At 40.3% G+C, this 23,712-nt stretch overlaps 1 protein-coding gene across 50 annotated transcripts in view; it reads right to left on the bottom strand.

The window, feature by feature from the left end:
• Window positions 1-23,712, bottom strand: part of ZBTB20 (zinc finger and BTB domain containing 20) — a 505,805-nt gene that overhangs the window by 93,333 nt on the left and 388,760 nt on the right. For 10 of the 50 annotated variants that reach the window (XR_011729104.1, XM_071759844.1, XM_071759712.1 and 7 more), the window contains one exon: window positions 570-708. The exons of 39 other annotated variants lie outside the window; for them this stretch is intronic. The gene's annotated coding sequence lies outside the window, so the exon portion shown is untranslated. Of the gene's footprint in view, window positions 1-569; window positions 709-13,255; window positions 23,605-23,712 lie in introns of those variants that run through there. One more of the 50 variants, XR_011729105.1, reaches the window with a different exon arrangement.

Genomic DNA, 23,712 nt, shown 5'->3' on the forward strand with positions numbered 1-23,712 from the left:
AATAAAGGGTGCAAGTCTGAATTTTACTCCCTGGTTTATACTGGTGCTACAAACAAGGCAAGAGGGAAACTGGACTAGTGCTGTTAAGAGGCTGTATTCTCTTCTGCAATTTGTAAAGAACTGATTTAACTGTGTATTTCCATATTATGAGGGTCAGGTGAACCAACACTGGGTGCCAATATATTTCTCCTTATTACTTTGGTGCTTTTGTTCTCTTACAATTTTTTTAATAGTTCAGTTTAATTTGATTTTATAATAAGAGGCACAGCTGTATTTTAAGTGTTTTCTAATGAGGTACTCTAAGGGACACATTTCTTGACCCAATACCTCAATTTAGCATCTTTCTTGAGACAAATTTGCAATTTGGGAATGGCAGAAGATGAAGAGAGAGAGGTGCTAGCATGAAGAATTTCATTTGGACACTTCACATTCCAGCACATTTCAGGGAGAAACTGCTAAAAGGAACTGGCTCTTCTAATACAGTCCTTATCATCAAAACACAAAGACAGACTGGACTGAATTATTAACTTCTGTAGTGATAACATTTGCCCCATCTCTTCTATACTCACAGATATCCTAGGAAATGGATCCTGGATGCAATATGCAATGCCAGCTGTCAATTACTGCTTCACAGAGCCCCACCTAGCTGGTAGTAGGAAGCAGCAGAACCTCCTGGCTTCGAAAGGTGCCCTTCTGCAGAGATGACACCTGGCAACAGAGGGATGGCCTGTTCAGGACAGGAGGCATCAGGCATTGAAGCACTCAGTCATGCACAGATTCTTTCAAGAAAGTGGAAAGAGCCTGTGAAGACTCATAAACCTACAAAAAATTGTGTTTATGGTTTTAACTATAGAGGTAAACATTTTACCAACTACTGAAGCACGGTTTCTGAAGTCACACATAAGATGACTACTTGGTCTTTCCAAGTAATTGAGCAATCTTTGAAACACATTGTTTCTCCAGTCAATTTTAAGGATAGATTGCATCTGCATCAACACCTTCTTTGCAGTTCCCTGAATGCTCCACGATTCATGATCCTAGATGATCCGTCATGTTATGCATTTTTTTTTTTGCCATACACCATCTGTGAAAATCCTCCTAAAGAGGATCTTACTCAGTTGAAAATCATAGAGCTCCTCCAATACATACAATGATGACAAATGAAAATAAACTCTTTACAATGCTGTGGTATTCCTATCCTTAAATGTTTCCTGTCTTCTGTCACAGTGGCCCTATCCATTTTCCCCTTCAGATTCTCAAGTTGAAGTATAGAAGCTGTGCCTTTCTATGGGTTTGATCTTTGCTTTTCCAACCACTGCTCCATCCATTTTTCTGTGACTTTAAGCTCAGATTTAGAAACTTTTCTTAAGGCTCTGCTTGTCCTAAACTTATGCTTAGTGAAAAGTATTTGTCTTGAACAACCTTTTACAACTTTGAGCATCTAGGCACACTTGAGCTTTGCAATAACATGTCTTCTTTGGTATGCTTAAGAAAGCCTTTGTGAATCTTTCAATTTTGTCACATGAATTTTAAAGTCTTCTTTGAATTACCTTTTTTTTAAAAAAAAAAATAATTATTTCTCCTTCCTTTTCTTTAGGCCTAAATAAAATAGGATACAGTTACATATCTGCTCTGGTATTCAGCACCATCAGAGGTGTTTCTGAAGCAATTCGTAAAGACTACAGTATGGCCTGGACCAAAGAAAAGTTCTTTAAAGACATATTATAAATGAAAATGCTTTCTATAATAAAAGCTAATCACAACACACCAGAACTGCTTGACTTTTTCCTTCTAGCCATTTGCTGATGAAAATATTAGTATTTCTAATTTACCAAAATAAATAAATGCAGCTTCTTGTGTTGGGCAATATTCTCATTCTTACTAAATCATATTGAAGGAATGTACTGAAATGCAGTGTGATGAATCTATTTTCAAGAAAAAAGGAAGGAAGACAATAGATTTAGTAAGGCAAGATGCCAAGGTCTTCATACACAACATCCTTGACAATCTTTCTTTTTCCATTTTATTTAAGAAAATTCTCCATTGAACTGGCTTAACCCAAGGTGCTGTAAAAGTCAGAATTCAAACTAAATTACTATATTTTCAAATAATCTTAGATACAAAACAGTTTTACATACCATTCCTAATAATGGACTCAAAAAGAATTGCTAAAGGAAGGTAAAATTTTTATTGCTCACCACTCCAAAACTTTCCCCAAGTGGCAGCCCACACATCTGATCCTGATATTTTTCACTTGTGATTCTCCCAATTGTTGAGGAAATATTGCAAGGTCCCTTTACACAGGGTGAATTGGGTAAAGACTCAAAGTAAGTGGTGCCAATCCCTTATCCATCTGGTTTATGACTGTTCCAGATGGAAGGAAGCTATTAGAACACCACTCTTAACTCCCGGCAAAGGCAGAATACAGTCTCCAAATTAATGATTTACCATATGAGCGACCTAAGCTTAGTCAGAAGGCCAAGAAAGTACTTGGCCCACTTGAAAATGTTCTGTCTCAAAATGGAAAAGACCATATTAACAGTTCCTGAAGTCTAGTAGTGAAAAGAGCTAGGACAGCTTGACAGTGCCCGACAGAAAGAGGGCAGAAGTCAGCCCTTCCACTCTTAGGGAAATTAAACATACAGGACTCCTGTCCGTGACATATTTTAGGACAACTATGCTCCCCCACAGCAGTTTCTGATCCAGTTATGCAGGTGCAGCCTGTGACATCCAACTTTGCTTAAAATGAGAAAAGCTACCAAAATTAATTCCGTTTCTTCAGTGCTACTTAAACACCAAACCGGAATGACGTGCAAGTGGTGCATACAATGGGTGCAATCAAGAAGTGAGGGAGAGAGTTGGTGGGGGGTGACCAGTGGTCCCCAAGCTGCTGGGGCAGCTGATTAGCAGGGCAGGGCTCAGCACAAAAAGGGCTGGGTGAACAGGAGGAACCCAGAGCTTCGAGTGACACCTAAAGGCAGCTAGGATAATAGAGACCTTTAAAGAGGTCTTGAAAGAGGTATGTGGAGCGGGGCTAGCAAGGGGAAGAGGAAAGGCATCACTGAGGATTTTTCTGTTCGTTAAGGGAAGTGAAATACAGCCCTTGCTCATTATGGAGGCAGGGAGCCTCGCCAAGCTGATACATCTCATCAGCCTATTAATAAAGCTTTGCTCAAATCTCGTTTCACAAGGCAACCCATCGGAGTCTGTGCTTCCAACGTGTGGTACAGACACGGGGCTATGGAAAATCTCACCCTCTGGAGAGACCTGAGTGAGGCAGTCTTTTTCATTAATACCAAGGCTGCACAATGAATCAACAACAGATTCAATAAGGCCAGGAAGAGCAAAAATAGAGCTTCTGACCAAATAAAAGACAGGTAATGAGATGAGAGTGAATTTAATGGGAACCTCTATTCCACTGAATAGACAAGGTCCCAGACATCCTCCTTCCTGGGTCTCAGGAGTTAAGCCAATAGACTTCGAGTTGCATCATTAAGTTCAAAATCAGACGAACTGTAATTGAAATAAAAGTCTTATTTTTGGCTTGTTGATCAAAATGGAGCTCAGATGTGCCTGAGGGCATGATTTTCATCAGGTCCTCAATGCAATCCTTGATTTCCCAAGCACTGCACCTGCAATGAATCATGGGCTCAACTAGTAGCATATTAATACCCAGTTACCTGGTGTGCAGGTGGAAATGGAAAATGCAATATTTAAGCGCTTTAAAAGCACCTGCCATTTATAATGAACACAATTCTTTCCAAGTACAAAATTGCATCTTAACACACATATGCCATTATTGAAAATCATGCCGGATTATTTTGAAAGAGTATATTCACATTTGTGCCTACATCCTGATAGCCTTTCATTTCCCCTCCCTCCAATAATTAGTCTAAAAGACCCTCTTCCTGACTACAGAAGTTAGTAAAGTAGAATCTCCATACCATGATCATAGCAGATCCATTAACCATGTAGGAGACTATCACAAAGCACACATCAATCAAGAGCCAAGCAGTAATCCTACACTGTAACTTGTAGTCAAAGATCGCTAAAACCAGCTTGTGGTCCCTCATTTGATATGTAATACAGCAGGTGATGGAGAACTGAGAGAAATGAGAAATCTTGCTCTCATGGGTGAAAGGACAGTCTGTCATCTGTCCAACTTTCCCCACACATGAGTAGGTAATAAATACAAATTAGCATCCATTGTCCTAATGTCTTGAAGCTTGGCCTCTAACTTAGTGTCACACATAGACTGAGGAAATCCTGGGGGATACTCTGGTACCTAGGCAGAAGAGAAGATAATTTGAGGGTATGGTGATCTGGGGCAGACAAATGAAAGAAATAAATGGCTTCTTCATTTCACTTGTTTCCTGTGGAAGAAAGCATCTGCATCAAAATGAATTTAAACATAAGGGAATACATTTTCAATGTGTTGCACAGGGATTTAGCCACATGACTCCCATTGATGTTTATGGGAAATGAGTGGCTAAATCCCCATGTAATAAGTTGAAATTTTAGCCCAAGGAGACTGACTGTGGAGGAACTCATCAAGGTCTTTGCTTACAAAAATTGTGAGCATATCAACCATTCTCAAATACTATCTCTCTTTACTGGTATATAATCAAGTGCCCCTTTAAAGGGACCAGTGAAATTACCTCTATTAAAAGGTGACTAAAAACCTTTAAACTGCACTACCAGTAAGTACATGAACATGATCTGTGTGTGAAAGGGCAAGTCAGAGGCTGACTTTTGTGTTGATCATGTCACTTTTTACAAGATGACACTCTCCTGGAAGACAAAAATAAGGGGTTATTGAATGATTTAATGCTTCAGACTTCAGCAACAAAAGGTTTCTAGCAGCACGGACATCATGCTATAAAACACATCAAGAAGAGCTTCTAACCATAGTTAGTCTCAGTAGGTTGCAAGAGAAAAAGGAATATGCTAAATCCCTTGGCTTTTCTCCTGCCTTAAGGGGGATGGAGATAAGCGTCAGATTAAAGTGAAAGAATATCTTCTGTTTTCCAATTACACAGATACAGGCCTACTGCAAGCCAGAAAATTTTCAGTAGCCAAAATTTACAACCAAATTGGCTATATGAATATCAGATTATAGCTTTAGCCAGGAAATAAAAGCCTAATTCTTCCTCAATTGCACGACAGTTACTTCCCAGGGTAAATCAGCAAAGGACTAGCCTATTTCTGACTGCACAGTCAGGGTAATAGCTTTTCTGTTACACCCTCACCCCTTCTGCAATGCTGCCAATGGAATTCTACAGCCATTTCCTCTTCCTCTCCTCCTGTCCCCTCTTCAAAGAAGGTGCTATAGGGCTGGTATGGACCAAGCCAAAAGGTTTTAACGTAGCTGTTCATTAGATCACATTCTACCACCCTACTGCAGGTTTAAGGGAAGTCTAGCTCAAGGACAGGGATTACAGAAATAGGTTTTTTGCAGATGTGCAGGCAGCAAAAAAACTGCTGCCCTTCTGTAATATTTTTGATATAGGAACTGAAAAAAAAGGAGGTTAGTACTTGTGATTATTATAAAGACTTGAGAGAGCTCTGAAGGTTTTGATTACAGCAAAAGGTATTTTGTTGACAATTAGCAACAGTCAGTGGCATTCCCTTGGGTCAGAACAATGCACACCTATTTTTCTTTGACCCCACAATTCCAAGAGACAAACCACAGTCCTCTGCGTGTTTCAACTCCAAAATACCATCTATGCTAAAATTCATCTGGCAGACTCTTCTGAAATCACAGGCTTCTGGGATGAGCAAATGGGTACAGTTTCCTTTTAACTGTTTTTTTGAACCCCATGTGTTGAGACAAAACAACAGAATGGAAATTGCTCATCAAAATGTTAAGCTGTGGCAGGGCAGAGCCCCAAAGCAGGTGTGTGGCACGCCGTTCCCTTCACTGACATGCCTACCACATGGCACCCAGTTCTGCCACCTCCATCCCCTTCTTTTGGAATCCATCCTCCTGCAAACACCAAAACGTGGCTTGACACAGAAATGACATGACCTTTCAGAGAGCAGGTGGTTTGGGAAAACCTTCATTTAGGATAATTCATCATGGAATAATCCTTCGGATTATCCATAGTGACCGCGGTTCTTCCAGCCCAAAGTAACTGTGTTTCAGTTAATACTTTTGCTATTAGAAGCATATCCAGTAAAAAAAAAATAATATGATCCTGCTAATTCAAGCTAGCAGCTAGGATGCTGACCTATCACAAATAACTGAATTTTTCAAATTAACAAACACTTGAACCGACAATACAAAATATAAATAAATAAAGGATAAAGCATCACAGAGCATACTTTGTTCACTTATTTTGACAACTGCTTAGGTTTAATTTGTGAAAATACTTTACAGTGTACAAGTAAATGTGCCGTGATGAACTTTCTAAAAATAATGAAGGCTTCATCATCTTTGAATGAATGTCTATCCTGTAGCTTTTAGCTGGAACTGATAGCTACTAATGGAAAAGTTACCCTATAAAGGTGATGGAGATTATCAGAGAAAATATAGGAGAAGAAATGTCTCTGCCTGTGATACTGCCTGAAATTTTAGAAGTCCCTTTTGAAATATGAGCTTAAAGGCATAAAGCATTTATCTTCATAATTTCCCCCTGCTCCCCAAAATGCAAGAAAATGTTCTGGTTTTCTAAGTCATGAAAACCAATGTTGCTCCACAAACTAGAGAGCAATACTTTTCTTCCAGCTGCACCTTTGTTTTTTTTCTCCCACAAAATACAATGAAAACATAGGATACCTTATAAATGTTATTTGCAGAGAAGCCATCAAGCCCATGCTTTGTGGGTCTTTGTCTCAGGGCTTAATCTATCACTTTCTTCCTTTTCAAAGCACTGAACTAACAGTTCATCAGTTTTCTTATTTCATTTGTTCAGCATGGCTTGCAGGTGCCAGATATCACCCTACCTCTCTCTTGGAAAAGCACATGAAATCCTAACACACCTCTCTGTAGGATCCAAGGGTGCCTGCATCCCCACCCACGGGGAACCTGGGTGAACCAGGGAAACCATCTTGCCTTTGCTTCTCCTTTCATGCAAAAGAGTTTCCCCATAGATTTACATTTCTTTCTCCCAGCTAGAAAGACAGTCCAATTTTCAACTGAAATGGGGAACTTTTGAGGTTTCAGAACCTTTTTCAGAAGGAAATCTCCCTGTGAAAAGCTAAGGGCAGAAAGGAAGTTTAAGAAAATCCTGATATTGTCAGGTGAGTAATCAGGCTACAGGAAAACCTGTGAGCTACAGCAGCTTTTCTTCAGTACCCTTGATGTATTTGCTGAATTTAAGTTCTCTTTTAGAAATGGCACTATGAACAACTACTGTTTCAGGTGGTGAACAAGAGTTGTCATGCCAGAGCATGGATGCACGGCAGGCTCTCCAAACCTTGAAGAAAAAACTAGAGTGGAACACAAATCCTCATCGATTCTGTTTTTTAAAGAAATTTGAACTTCCAATGATTTCAGCTGCTGGGTTCCTGTTCCAGCAGCTACTGTTGATTCGTTTCACCCACAGAGTGAAAGCTGAAGAATAAAAGGTTGTGGACAGAGTATTACAAGTGAGCTGATGCGAGTCAGAGAATTACACTGAAGGGAAACAGGCCAGAGATGAAGTGGGAACTTGGTAGTACACATCCTATGTTGGTGGCACATTTATTTACCCCACTTACAGGGCTGACTGAACAGGCAACATTCAGGGGAAGCATCCACTGACAGGACCGGGCTAGAGAAAGGCTTGATACAAATAGTTGTACATATCATTCCTAGTAAAATATAATGCAGCAGTAACAGTTGTTATCTAATGTAGTTCACTACTTAGAAGTAACATAGTGATCAGAAGTGAAAAAGGGGCAGCTCTTGCTGTATGAACAGCATTGACAGGATTTTCAGGCTCGGCATTTTCCTGTGGCCAGAAAGGTAAATAACTCACAGATGGAGTTTGATTTCAGCCATGGGATGACAAAGTGAAAACCAAGTCATAGCTCCGCAGATACTCAGTTGCTCCACTGGCAGCTTCAGCCTTTCCTTTCTTCTCAGGATGGAATTTATTATCATAGCTCTGAGCTCTGACTTCATTTCTAGTGGCTGGATTTGTGTCCAAATGTCTCTTTGCTGGCTGCTTAGACTAGGTGGGGGGTATTGTCCTAGAGGATCATGCTGCTTGAGGACAATTAACAGCTCTAAAAATCCGTTATTTTTCCTTAACCCCCACATCCTCACTATCATTTTGCAGTGGGAAATACAAAGTGCAGATAAGCAGTGAAAACAGATACATGAAGTACCCATGACAAAATACAGAAGCACTGATGTGATGATTCCTGCCTTCTTTACTTGGAAGCTTTACTAGCTGACATGCTAGAAATAATAAGACCCAAAAGCAAAAGTATTCTCAGATTTAAAAAAAAAAAGAAAAAAAAGGGATCTGATCCTTTTCAGAGATTTTTCATATACTGCATCTCACTGGAGAACCTGAGTCCCCAGGAGTTGTTGAGACACATGCTGTGTGGCTTTCAAGGTAGATACCAACCTCATATTCTCAGCTGAGTTGCATTAAGAGCCCTCTAATGCCCTGTGGACTAAGAGCATGACTGCTCAGGGATGCAATGCACAGCAACCCATTCCTATGCTTGCTGGGCATGGCTTTCCTGGTGCAAAGCTCAATCACACCCTCAGCATAATTAAAGCAAAGCTCAAGAATCTGTTCTTCCCTATGACTGTTTTAAGAGATATGTGCCAGAGGAAATACTGGGGTGAAAAAGCCCATATTTTTTTAAATTTTCCAGTTCTGCCTTTATTCAGGATTAAGTTCTACTTAATTTTGTTGTACCAACAAACAAACAACAAATCCAACCCCAAAGCATTTAGTCTAAATCCACTGGAGTTTTATTGCACTACTGCTTAAGTGGGAACAGACCTCAAATGCTATTTCTCCTTTTCTGAAATCAGAAGACCTTAGCACTTGAGCTCAGAAGCCTGACCATTAACTGTTTGCATTGCAGAGCCCATGACATACTTAAGTAGCCGAGCACAACAATAAACACAATAGTCAGCTCATTAAATCATTCTTTAAGACTTTCCAAAGCTTTGGGATTAAGCCTCTTAAAATCAAAATCATTATGCTATTTTTTAAACAAATGAGCAAACATAACTCACACAAAAAGGGGAAAGCACAACAGAGTCTTTGATGTATGCATCATCACTGTGATGCCTTACAAAAATTAAACTATATGTCTAACACTGCTAAGACATTTCAGCAGCTCTTTCCAAGGAGAAGCTGAAATCAGGAAGGGCTATAAAGTGCTGCCGTTCCTGTCACCTCTCCTGCAACAGCTTTCCTTGGCCTGTCACATCATGAGAGAGGCTATCAATAACCTCTGTAGAGTGGTGTTTGCGGTCTCTCTTGTGTCTGTAAAATCCTGTCAAAGCCTTGACTTGTTGATGCACCCTGCCAGGCTCTGAAGATGACTGGAGATGACAAAAGGTGGAAGCAGGAATGGAGGTTTCCTGCCTCAGGCAAGTTTGTTCTTTTAATGCCACCTGCTAATATTCCAGCTTTAAAAATTGAGCCACGGTTCACAGCCTTGCAGGTCTTAGGCAGGCATTTTACACAAGGCAAATTATATAAGGCTAAAATACCTTAATGAAATGCTACTGTAATGAGCACACTGAATTATGCTCTTTTAAAAATAAAATCACAATCCTCACCCTTCTTTTTGCCACACAGCTCTGGCTGCCTACAGCTTGTTTCTCCTCTCTGTGCCAACACTACAGCCACACTGCAAAGTAACTCTTTTTCCTTAAAACAATTTCTATACCTGCTTTCACATCACATGTCACGGGCAGAATCTCTACTTTTCCCATTCTGTAAATACCTTTAGTATGCAGATTCACACACCATTAGCACAAGAAAACATTCTAAGGGAGGTGGAAGAGATACACAGCTGAGCAAAAGTCTTTAAAGGAGAAATTGCCATCTTCATTTCCCCCACTGTTGCTACCACCTGCTTTTCCCTTCCCTCACCTGTGTGGGTGACCATGCTTGGTGTTATGGCCATTTGGGACTACAAGGCAGCTTCTGGTGCCTGCTGGTGCTCCCTGTTCCTGATTAGGTTAATGAAAACTGCAAGTGTTCGGCTTCCTTTCTGTAGTTGTCCCCTAGACTATAAGCATTTTAAGGCTGGGTAATGTCACAGGCTTGTGAAGTGACATGTTCCTCTCTGGGAGTAACAAACACAAGCAACAACGGGTATGTTCAACATCCTATGCTACTGGACCCCTACATCACTTTCTCACAGTTTTTATCATTTCTTACAACTGCTGCCACCAAGCTCACTCTGATACGGAAGTTACAGAATCGTGGCTTGGCAAAGGACTCCTACTCTGTGGCATACCAACCCCCGAGGCTTCCTGAGAAGAGGAGCATGAAGAAAAAAGGTGGTAGAGGCAGAAGGAAGCACAGCTCAACTTCCTTTTCCCCATGTAAGGTATCACAGCCTGAGCAGAGGTTTTGCAAACTGCCTGCTTAGGACAGTTGTGGCCCCAGATCTCAGACTAGGCTTGCCTCTCTGAGCAGACACGAAGCACATACAGCTTTGAAAAAATGCATAAATGAATTGAGAGTTAAAAACTACTAGAGAATACTCCCTGGGATTATCTGTACTATCAAGACAGGAAAACTTTGCAGATGCTACTGTCTCTCTAGAGGAATAAATGCTTGCATTTTAATATTCTCAGCAGCTGGTTCCTGCTGAATGCCATCAGGATGATTCAGCCACCCACCAGGAACACCAGTAGCAAGTGCACACACACAGAAATCTGCAAAACTTTCTGCTTCTGATGGTAGTGCTGTTACTTTAACAGAGTCTGATCTGTATTAGCTATTCTTCATTACTACCAGTAGCAGGTTTAACTTCACCTTGGGATCATGAAAGGAAACAACCAGTCCCTGGTGCTGCCCTAATCATTCCAACTGTCTGCCTCCTATCAGCAGTGCTTCCCACAATCCACATCCTTAGCAGCTTGCTCTGCGGTTGCCTCATTCACCTTCAGTCTCGCCACAAGTAACATATCTCTCCTCTGAGCTCCTCTCTTCAAAGTGATGGTTCAGGCAGTCTGATGTCCTTCCCCCTACAGTGGTCAAAGCCTAATGAAAGGACATCATCCTATAACATACCTGATTTCTACACGAGACCCAAATGCGATAGATTACTTCCTCACCCTAACTGATGATCAATTTATGACTAAAAGTATGAGGTCTGCTATCCTTCCTCATTTATTTATTTATTTTTTAAATCAACCTCAATGACGTTCTGTCTGTGGTCTGTGGACCACTTCCAGGTGTTTTATGGAGGTGCATCTGTCTAGCAGCTATAATGAAGCATTTACTTTTCCTCAAGTGGCAATGCTTCCTGATAGCTGCTGACCAGGTCAAATCACTCAAGGTTTTCTTTAATCATACTGGTAAAGACTTCTGCTTTTCTTTTGTCTGGCATGTCTTGGAAGTAGACTAAACAGTGATGCCAAGATGCAGAGCCCTACTTGGAGAGGACAGAAACTATAGAAGACAGAACTGAAAAGCACAGAGAGTGGAGACCTGGGACTATAGATCTTATAGTAGGGAAAGTTTCTTTCAATTCTAATTCATGTGATTACTGAAAAGAGTGAAAATAAGCAGCTCAAATGCAAAATGGTGGGAATGCAACAAAGCAGCTGCACCCATCTGGTCAGGAACGCCAACCTAAGTTTTCACCTGTATTACTGCTGCCATTTCATTTGGCTCAATACAAAAGGGGCTACAGGTGGACAACCATGTAGTAACAACATCTGTTCTAAAATTATGAGTTTTAATTTCAAGCTTACAGAGCATTCTAATTTCAGCATTATTCAGTGTTTTGAAAGAAAAGTGTGCCTTCAACGTGGAGATAAAATGTTAGCTCTGACCAAACCAGCGGCGTTGGGCTTTCACAGGAACAACCCCAACTACTGGTGCCATACACATAGGTTAACTCCTCAAGTAATCTCTCAGAGAAATAAAGGAAATATAAATCTATTACCTGCACCAAGTTGTCCTAATGTGGAAAACAAACCAAAACACAGAAGTCAGAGACTGTGTGTTGAGTAAGTGACAGAAACATTATGAATGCAAGTGTTCTCATGTCAGATCTCTGATGTAACTTGTGACACCTACTTCTGACTGCAATGATATTCATCCTGTTTAGAAGTGATGCTATCATATTGCTCACTTGTTTCACAGAGAATATCTTCAAGAAGCTGTGTCCCTTCCAGAATCCAGAGTGGTCCCTCCCATGAACTTGCCTTATTGACAAAGTTATGGAGCCACCACTTGCTCATTCTAATGAGTGAAACAGTTAAGTGCCATTCAGAGTCAGCCAGGAGTCTGCATGAATATGGAAAAGAAAGGCAGGAGGGCAGGAGAAAGTGAGAGAATAATCTTTTATACTGAATTAAAAATGAAAAAAATATATTTGACTGCTTTCACAGTTTTATAGTATTTCATCTCACATAAAAAGGGAGAATTAAAATTCAGAAAAATTAAAATAACTGAAAAACAGGGAGTTATTTTTAATTATCCATTAAAACCAGTGTTTTGTGTGATTTTTCTTTTCTGCCTTGAAAAAGAATGAGAGGAAGGAGAAAGAGAACATTTTAATTTCTTTTCTTTTTTTTGCAATCAATAATGAGGTTTTTTTGACCAATTCTTCCAGTAAGCTATCTCACTGGATGTGATGTGGCAACAAGGATCTGTTACCCATTGTGGTTTCAGGGCTGAGAATGGACTGGATTGTCTTCTCTGTTATTTTAGCCCCAAAGTATATTTTAAATAGCCTTAAAGAGAATGAAAATTCTTCTCATACCAGCAACAGGCAGAAATGGCTTTAGAAATTACTTTCATGTTTCCATGAAAAAGCAATTTTTGTTTTATTCTCCTTCTGAGCAATTTTTTTTTTCCTTTCTTTTTCTCCTCTTTGCACAAATGCAAGGGGATAGCCTGGTTTGAAAGATGATGGAATACAACACTCAGTGATCCATCAATCAACAAGAATACCCAGATACCAGTTTCTAGTAAGTAGTGAGTGTCATGGAGTTTACCTCCATGTATTTCATTCAAATAGGAGGCTGTTTCAAAAAGTCAGCTGTACAAAGCCACTTTGAAGGCCTGGCTTTTTTTGTTTTTTTGTGTTTTTTTGCATCTTCTTGAAAGCACATGTTTTCATAAAAGTAAGTCTATCCCAGACTGGCACCATTTCTGTGCTTGGCCTTCAGTGGCAACTCAGAAATTATTTTTTTGTCTCACTCTGTTTTCCCAGATTGGTTAGGATTAGGCACATGTTTTGAAAGAAAAATCGAAGTCCTTGACATAAATATTTTTCTCTCTTAAGAGAAAAGAACCAGAATTTTCCTTGGCCAAAGGATTTTATGAAGATTTAGGATGAGAGCACCAATACTTTCAAAGCACGAACTCATTACACTCACACTCAGTGTTCTTGTCTCATCAGTAACAAGTATAATTGCAGTTGTTTCACACATGAAGAAAGACAGGACAGAAATGACTCCATATCTGAGGTTTAGAGTTGTTAGGAATGATTTGATGCAAGAGGGTTAAGTGAGTATTTCCAGGGTGCACCATGAGCAGGCTGTGAGTGAGGAACACGTCCAAATCACAATGTTCCAGCCACCAGGGCAAGGAGAGTTACGGCTCCGGAGAGGGCTGGAAGAGAAAGAGCTTGAGAAAACTAACAGTACACTTACCCTAAGAAAGTTTTACTCTGTTCTTTGTTCTTTTGTGAGTAGGAAAAAAAAATAGCTATGTGTGTCAGAAGAGTTTTCTCTTGCCTAATTAGGCCTCTCTTTCGTTATGCCCTGAACACTGGAGTTCTAATCCTGAGCACAGAGGGGCCTTGGGCAGAAAATTTGGCCAGTCTTACTCACAAAGTCTGAATGTGTTCAGATTTTTCAAAACTGCACCACCCCCTCTCTAACCTGAAGATTAAGCAGTTTATTTTCAAAGCCATAATGAGCTAAGCCCACTGACCTCCTGTGAAACAGGAAACTATCTGCTGCCTGGGATGCCATAGTCCATACGACCCAAGGTGAACTACTGCTACTCTTTGTGCTAGGTTCTTATCATAATCTGTTATTTCCCCATTTGTCCTGACCTTACAGACCACCGCAGAATATGTTTATTTCTCTTCCTCTGTCTTTCAACAGCTTTTCGATGCTTCTCTTTCCACACTACTTTCTGCATCTGTTGTCAAGACTTTTCTCTTATATGCTGTTGTCTTTCCCTCTTTGTAACTGGATCTTCACCTTTACCCGTGTATTTGTGTCATTTCTGCCTCACCTGCTTGGGAAAAAAAAGAAATCCACTGTCTCTCAATATTGCTCCTCTATTCACCCTTTTCTTCTGCCACCAGTAATTCCTCCCATCTTCAAATTCTACTATTCACCTTCCCGTACCTTCCAACTGTAGGTGGGGTGTCAAAATTCATCACCAATCAACCAAGTTCATTAAAAACAAACATTGGGAGATTTCTGACAGTAGAGGGCTCCTTAATACATCAGACAAAGGCATAGCTGATGTTACACAAATTCAGATTCAAAAGGAGAAAAATGGACTTTGGAACCTTCAGAATAATTGACTTAAGTACGCGGTCATTCCCTTACTTAAAGACCTTTAAGATTACCTGTCTTTCTGACAGATATGCTCTGGCTCACAAGAAGAAAAGAGTTTTGAGAAATCCAGTAGGCTTTATCATGTGAAGGAAACTAGATGGGATTATTAAAAGGGTCCTTGCTACTTTACCATCTTCAGAGATAGAAAGGCAACAGTGTCTTCTCTGTCTCTGACTCTGCTGGGTAGACTCATGTCTTCTTCCCACCTGTTAGACACTGGATAGTTTGGCACAACTCCTTCCCTCTTCAGCTACAAGGTTATTTCTCCCTGTTAGCAGGGGTTACCCTTTCCCAAACTGGGGGCTTCATGGTTGTCTCAAAAATGGTGACTGTGTGTATCTAAAGGAACATATTCCCCTATCACCCACCTGTACACAGTGCAACTTGTACTTTTCAAAACCCTTTTCTCGTTTTACACCTCCAGCTTCTGCTCAGGGCTTTTCCAGACTGCCTCCAATAAAACTGACCTAGTTCTCCTTGGCTCACTGAGGTCCCCAGAAACACCACTAAGAGCTCAAGATTAATACATTTTTTCTTCTGCATGTTTGAAGGATCTTAGCAGCCACAGAGCTGCTAGGCTCAAGACACATGAAGTTATCAATGGCTTAATTTACATTAAATTACCATTTGAAAATTTATCTCCTTAATCGTATCTATGAGAATATACAGTCATGTCTTAACTGTGGAGCAACTGACAGACACGGAACCAACCAGCATGGAATATGTGGATTTTTCAAGGTCTGTTTAAATTAATTCTAAAATGTGGGTTTACGGCATCACAAAAATTTACTGAAAAAACATAAGTTAATATTTGTCCAGTTCTTTCACATGAGAAGCTGTTTCTGTTGTCAAAAAGTCTGCTGTGGGTTTAAGTAGCTGTGAGAATGCAAAACAGTTTAAAATGTGAATAGCTTTCGTAACTAATAGCAAGTAGGCAATTTAACAGATGGCAACTCACATGAAAGATAAACCACATCTTAATGACAATAGCTCACATTCAGAGGGGTAGCATTTCCTAGTGGTTAGAGCATGGGACTGGGATCCTGGATTCCCAGGTTATCCTCCTGGCTCAGCCTTTGACTCGCTGTGTGAATTTAGAAAAGTCACTCAAAAATCTCTGTGCCTCTGTTTCCTCAACTGCAAAATGGAGGCAGCTCTTACAAATACCACCAGACCGCTGAGGGGAAGAGGCTCTGGTTATTTTTTATTATAAAGCACCTTTGTGAGACAAATGGAGGTACAGAAGAACCAGAGTATGCTGGTGCCATTATTCAGCCATTGGTCAAATAGTGAAGTAGTTCCTCAGCTCAACACTTAGCCAATACAGTCATCCTGGGAGTGAGAGATGGCAGCTGCTTAAAAAACCTCCATACCCTTATGGTATGGTTCAGGCCAGGAATTGAATATTTCCCTGCCCAATTGTCTTTTCAGAGGGAATTCAAGAAGGCCAAATATAATTGCCATCGTTGCTATTTAGCCAGGACATTACGCAATCTTTAAACAGTGGTCCGAACCTCTATTTAACATCTCCAAAAAGAAGGGGCACCTACAGCCAGGTTTCTGTCCTCATTAGCTGATGACAAGAAAACAAGGAACAAGATTGCTTCTCACTCCCTGACTCTGCTTTGTGCAGCTCTACAGAGTTTTACAAAGGTCCTCCAAAGGAAGCACTAAAAACAGACTTATGCTGTCTGACATGAGTATAATACAAAATGAATAGGCTAAAAAAGAGCTGTTCCCCTTTGCTTTCCACTATGTATCAATTTATATTTTTTTCTTTTTTTTTTATATGAGCGATAGATTGAATTCAGAGAGGGTCCATTTTTACCATGCTTCCCAGGATTTCCCCCTGACTTTTATGAGAATTTAATTGAAACTGAAGTAAGAGAATTATACTAGGAGGAAAAAAATGGCTGGTTACAGAGAGGAAGATTCTTTGTAGGGTACATCCTGGTGCTTCAGCAATGTACAGGCAATGGCACAAACTAAAGCTTGAAACCAACTTGCTGGCTTGTCTCATTAGTGGGGAAGGCTGTCTCAGACCAGCTCAGTTTTGCTCTCTCCACCTGTATAGGATTATTGTGGCGTTGATAATTTTCTGTGGCTTCTGAAGATTGTGGGGATATATTTCAAAAAGACAAAAAAAGAAGTCACAAATAACAAAAAAAAAATCCCCTATATTTACATATGAAGAATAGCTGATCTCACTGAAGAAGACTCTGGCATCTTCCTACACAGAGTTTTCACTGGTATTTCCTGATTCTTCAGCCAAAGAAATCATTGCTAAACTCTCTCTTCTAGGGGGAGGGAACAAAAATTATTTCTCACGCTAGCTCTGTAGGCTTTATGGGATATGTAGTTGAGATTAGGAGCTCAAAGAGTTTTGTGAGTCCTATTCAAAGGACTGCCTAAAGAATATACTATGAAACTAACTTTACTGCTTTCCAGATGGCCAAAACTGAAAAGGACATCTGAGCAAAAATCAAGTTTTGGAAAGTGCCATGAGAAATTTTACCCAGAAGATGTGGATTCTGTTTCTTCTGGCTCCAGTGGAAACAGAATCACTCTGATTTATTAATTATTTTTATTTAAAAATCCTAGGTTCTTACAAAGAAAGGTCTGGAAATTCCATGTTGTTATTTTCAAAAGAGATGAACTCAAATCACAAAATCTGGATCTGGATGCCTAACAGTGCCAGAAGTTCAGGAGAGTTTGGACCGTCAAGGCTGGCTCATGCAAGTGTTGAGTGTTTTCCCAGGATTTTTTGAAGGCCAATACAAGGGTTTCAAAGAGGAGAGAGGCATGTGCAACATGGCAGAGTTACAAAAAAACATCGCTTGGAATTTCCTGGGTTTTGTGAGATTAAAATTGTAAGTCTAATTAGTTTAAGGAAATTAGCTCTTTATAATTTTCATTTTGTATTGAAGAAACACGAAACATTAAAAATAGAATGAGAATGGAAAAATTAATGGGTTTCAGTAATTAGTTAATCAGAAAATGCTCCCTTCTTCGTGTGACTTCCCAACACACATTAAAAAAGACCAAAAAAAAAAAAAAAAAAAAAAAAAAAAAAAGTAACCATGACTTTCCTCATACTTTCCAAAATAATATAAGCTTCACCTCTGAGCCTGGAACAACTACTTGACATTTCAACTCAGCTCATTTTTTAGCGGTAAGCCACTGAAATCGGTGCTTAGGTTGAAATATCATCTCACCATAACATTAGTTCAGACAGAATAAATACATGCATCCTGGCAAAAATAAACCAGAATTTGTTCCTCCTACCGGCCACATCACATTTACATGAGTTGCATGCACTAATTTAATGTTAAATGGAAGGGAAACCTCTTCTGAGAGCAGACCTTTTCACCAACTGCTGAACTGAGGATCTCTGACATCTAAAAGCAGCAGGACAACTTATTACGCCACAGGAAAACGCATTTCTCTTGACAGTGGTGATCCAGTCTGAGGCCCCACAAGCCACACACTGGTGCACTAAAGAGACATGTGTTAGACAAGCTGTTTTGTCCCTTGGCTATCACCCTCCCGAGCGCTGAATAGATCCGGATTGGGCTGGCTTAGAAAAAAAGTCAGATGAAAGCAGAGAAATCAAGCCAAGTCAAAACACAACTTTGGTGCAATTCCATCGAGTCCAAGTTATGCTAACAAAATAAGCCTGGCCTTCTCTGCCCAGCCCAGAGCCACACTTTCAGACATTAGCTGCAGTGCTTGGCTTTCAGCTTTTTGCAGCTCCTCCCTGTACTTACTTAACAAGGTAGCTAAATTTTATCATTATTTCAGATTACAATAACTTGGAAATACTCTATTTCAATCTACTGTGAAGAGATAAAATCAAAGAAGTTTGAGGAGAATGTTTTTTTCTTTAAATAAAGATGCTGAGCAACACTCCACTGAAATGGCCAAAATCTGTAAAAAAGCCTTTTACCTCGCACTTTGCTCTTGAACTTCAGCTTTACCATTGAACTGTTTACCAGTCTTAAAGTTAACTAAATTCACAGGCAGCTACCAGAACAACCTCATAAATAAATACCCACAGCGAGGACGGCTCAGACCACTGAAGTGTGTGTAGAATAACAGGGAACATCAGGTACAATGCATGAACAGCACACAACTTTTAAATGCTCCTAACACTTATTTCAAAACCAAATTTCTTCCAAGAAAGTCTGTAATTCCTTCCGCAGGACCATGAATGGTTCTAAGCACAAAACATTAAAACGGAGATGGTTCCAAGATGCTAGAGGAAGAAGGAAAGCTAAAGAAGCCCCAAAATGTTGTCTCTGGTCTGAGAGTCCCTGATCCTTGACAAAACTGGCAAAAACCAAATAAAAAGAAACAATGTGCTTACGAGAGCGAAGAAGAGATATTAATGATTTTCTGAAGGAAGAGGAGGCAAAATAAATTCTGTCACAAATAAAGTTTCAGACTGCAGGAGTCATCTCAATTCAGGTCCAGCATCTCCACAACATCAAACACACCCTGCACACTACAGAGTGATGCTGTGCTGCACAAGGACACATCCTGGGGTGTTTGGTTTCCAGCACTGATTCAAGGGGACCACCTAAATCCTTACGTTCTAGCTCTGTTTTTCATTAACTCTTTCTCATGAAACCTGCACTGACTTCAGTGGGAAGGCATCTCAGCTACATGAGAAATAAGAAACTCCACCACCTAGCAGGGAGACCTAGATGTGGTTCAAGACACATACGGTATGGCCGAAACACAGTTGTTTCTGGATTCAAAACAAAAAACCCTCTAGCCTGTATTTGCCTCGCTTACAAGACTGCTTTTGTACGCTGGCCTAAGTACACACCGAAGAGGAAGTGTTAAAACTTATAGATCTTCAGCAACGCTAATAGGAATATCAGCAGAAAATGCATATAAATCGTGTGTACAAAACGCGCCCGCACTTTCCCCCGGAGCGTGGCAATCAGCCCGCGCACAGCCGGCGGCTGAACAGCGCAAGTTGGTGGAAGGACTGTCTGGCCAGAGCATCCACCTCTGACGGAAAGTGTCAGTAACTCCTTTGTGTCTCTACAGTGCAAACAGGATTTCGGCTTTGATGATCTTACCAAATTCAGACGAAAAAAAAAGCACCGAGTGCCACTAAAATGCAGCGGTAATTACAGAGGGAGCAAAGTTGTGTAAAAAGCTCATTTTCTGGTTTGCTTGCCAAAGCACATTACAATTCAGGTTGCACAAAACTGAAGCAAACAAACAAAAACCCAAACACTCTGAATTCCTCCCAAACAACCTAGATCTCCCCCCCCCTTCAAACTCTCTCATTTTTAAATGTTTTTAAGGATTCCCTCCCACACACCTTTATAAATAATTTCTTAACAATTGTCAAAATAAATCCTTAGGTCAAAACCAGAAACGAATACATTTCATAGGAAAGTATCAAAATGAAGCATTACCTCTCTTTTGGAAAGACAGCCTTTTTTTCTTGCAACGATTTAAGACATTTGATAGCAATTCATTGCTTCTGTTGACGTGACTTTGCATTTTCAGGCAAAAAGTTTTGCAGAAGGGATTACCTAAATAATGTATTGCTAAAGACAGTACAAATAGGGGAAAAAAGTCACCTCCCTTAACTAAAATGTGGCTTGCTATCGGAAATATTGCTGCTGTAAAGCTACTTGGCTATACATCTTTGATTACTAGCTGCTGTCTGGCTCCCTCCATCCTATTCTTAGGCACCAGTGTTCTGGTACAGGAAACTTTTAAGGGCGGCGTACACAAAGCAACTCTAATTTCTCCCTCACACTTCATCCTCTATTCCTTCAGCAAAATATTTCATTTTCTTAACAGCCTTCAACTTCCTCTGTTTGCTCAACTACAGGCAGAAAAGCCCAGCATAGGGATCGCTACCTGACAGCTTTTCAAACTCCATGTGGAGAAGGTGCCCAAACGAAATAAATAAATAAACAGAGGAAAGTTTATGGAAGGGAAAGGAACGGCGCAGGCGGCAGGAGCAGCAGCAGGCAAGGCAGCTCTGTATTTCTCCTTAGCCTGACACAGGTGTATATCAACTTCAGCCACACGGGTGGGAGAGACTGAGGGACACACAGGAGTGTGCACAGACACACTGAGAAAGGACGGAAAGGGTGAAGGAAGAGGTAGAAGAGAGAAATAAACCCAAAAGGTGTTATTTGTTTTTGCAACTCGGCAATGAACTTCAGTTTTGGCAGAGGATTAAAATCAGCCCTGGGAAATGATGAAGGTTTTTTTCTTTTTTTTTTTTTTTTTCTTTTCTATAAAGCTTCAGCACAAAAAGAGAGATTATAAAAGGGATACGCTCGCTCAGGCACACAAAAAATAGGGGGGGAACTGGGGAGAAGGAAATGAAAGGAAAAGAAAACAAACAGCCTCCTAACAGGCCCATACTGCTAACGGGAGTCCAAATAAAGAGTCATATGATATCTGATAGTGCAGGACACGTCGCCAGGAGCTGGAGCGGATTGCCTGCAGGAAGAAAGGGCCAGTGTGTTACTGCTCAAAGAGCTTTTCTTTCCCCTTTTTTAATTTTTTTTTTTTTTTCCCTCTCTCTCTTTTCTCCTGCACTGTGACTGTGTTACTTTCAGGTCAGGTCCGTGAAGAGTCCCCGAAAGCCAGCTATCATCTTTCTTCCTACTTCTGGAAGCAGTGACAGTCCCGGGAAGATGCCTTCTGGTTGAGACTTGGGGGGGGTTAAATCTAGATTTCAGCTCTGTTATGTCCTCCTTCTTATGACACCATCTCCAAGGATGCAGATACAAAATGCTCACAAAAGCATTTTAAAGATTTTTTTTTTAAAAAATGGGGGGGTGGGGTGTGGAGGCAGGGGGAGAAGAAAAAATATCCAGGCAGAAAAAAACTCCCGAGACTGCTTATCCTATGGAAAACTTCAAAGGCCAGGTCCCATTTCTGTGCTCTTTTGTTTACTTTTCCTGCAATTTTTTTTTTTTTCTTTCTGGAGAGCAAACGAGAAAAGTCACCATAGAAAACATCAGGACTTGGAAAAACTCTACAGAGAAATGAGAAAAGTTAGGATTTAAAATAAATGAAAGGCGTTTGTAATTTACCAAAAGTTCTTCTATTGATTATTTTTGCCAACAGAACGACCAGCTCTTTTTGGTGGTCCATCCCCTCTCTGTGAAGCATCTCAGATTAAACTGTGAGCCTGCAAAGTACATTTGACACAGCACTGCTCTTGCTGCTACCCACAGAAATGCAGAGCACCTGGGTTATGCGCAGCAAAGGTACCTGGGCTTATAGCAGGGGACCAGAGGACCCCCCCAGTTTCTGTGATGGGAAGCTTTGCCCACCACAGCTTTGGAAAGAGCCCCAGCTAATGGAGCTGGAGGGGTGCAAGCCTCTTGTTTAGATACTGTTATGAAAATAAAACTATGTTTTAATGGGCAGTTTCACTTGTCATGGATGATCTCCCTTTACTTTTGTAAGCGACAGGCTGCATCCTGCAGGACTTTTTGCCACTGTCGGGTTGTGGTGTTCCTAAAGAGGTGCAGGCTGAGCCTAAGTAAGGATTTTTCCCCCTTTTATCATATGAGGAGTTGTAAATGAACTAGTTCTCAGTGTATGCTTACACAATACATAGATGTTGCTTAAAAACAGTGCCACAGATACCTATGCAACACCTATGTAGCTGGAACAGACGACCTCTTCTGAGGGAAGCCTGCAGCATGAATATAAAATCAAGGTATTGTAGTAATAATGCCCTGCATCCAGAAACAAGCGTCGTAACTCTGTAATGATTTGATCTACTTTTATGTATCGTGTGTTCATGATTTTTAGGGGGGGATATAATACTCAGTTTCTTCTCTCGTCTTCTGTACCATCGCTATATGATGCAGTTTTTAAATTGGTAATTTGACAGAGCTAGGAAAATACAAATCAATAAAGGAAGAAAGGCAGAATTTGGCTAAAGAAAGGACTTTTTAAAGCTACTAAATTTGCAACATCATGTACTCTCTAACATCCTAACCGTTGTAGAGGAGATACTGTAGAAAAGATACCCTGCATGTTATACACTATATGCAATAAGATTCTAATCTAAACATCTCCTTAAATGTGATGCATTATTTCCTTCTATGTTATGTGTGCCTTTTCCATGTACAAAGATTGTATCTATAAGAAATACATTCTGAAGAACAAAACAACTACAGTGCAAGGAGGTCTATCCTGAAATCTTCAATTTGGAGCTCGATGAAAGAGCCAAACTCAGAAGGTGAAACAGAGCCATTTGAGAAAGGGTCCCAGTGAGCAGGAGGAACAAGCAAGCAAACAAACAAACAAAAAAAACCCCTGAGCTCCGACTAATCATTTGAGCTGCCAATGAGAGGTGACTTTTAGACAGATGGTCAGGGAAAAGCTGGGTCCGTGGACACAGACGTTAGTGCCCCATCTGTATTTTAGGATCCTAGCTTCAACAAGCCATTACCAACTTTTTTTCTAAGTGACAGAAAGTGAAAGATTTCTGTTCCAACTCATTTATTTCTTTTCTACTGATACCACCCCATTTCCCTCTTTTTTCCCCTCAGTAAGAATTTGTTGTTTGATTTCATATGTAAACAGAAACTGTTTACAGTACAACTTTTATGGAGGGGAAAAAAAAAAAAAAAAAGAGCCTAGGTAAGTTGGCAAAACAGAAATTGGATTTAAAGAGAGAGTTTAAAAAAAGGGAGAGAAGAACAACATATCAAACTCACTTGGTCTCGTCCCCCTTCCATTCCTGTTCTTATTAATTCCAAATTATAATGTGTAGGTAAGGGAAAAGGATTTCCTTTCAATCTATTTTGTTGCTGCCACACATTCTGTGCTTTGCTTCTCTCTCTTTTTAGGAGGGGAGGGGGGAAAAAACCCTAATAAAAATAGAAAAACATATCTCAGGCGTTAAGCTCGCTCTCCCCCTTCCTTTGTAAAGAACTCTTTGTTCTCTAGTGAAAATGCTGAAAAAAATCCCCGGGCTC

Source organism: Heliangelus exortis, chromosome 1, assembly GCF_036169615.1.
Source record: "Heliangelus exortis chromosome 1, bHelExo1.hap1, whole genome shotgun sequence".
Classification (NCBI taxonomy): Eukaryota; Metazoa; Chordata; class Aves; order Apodiformes; family Trochilidae; genus Heliangelus; species Heliangelus exortis.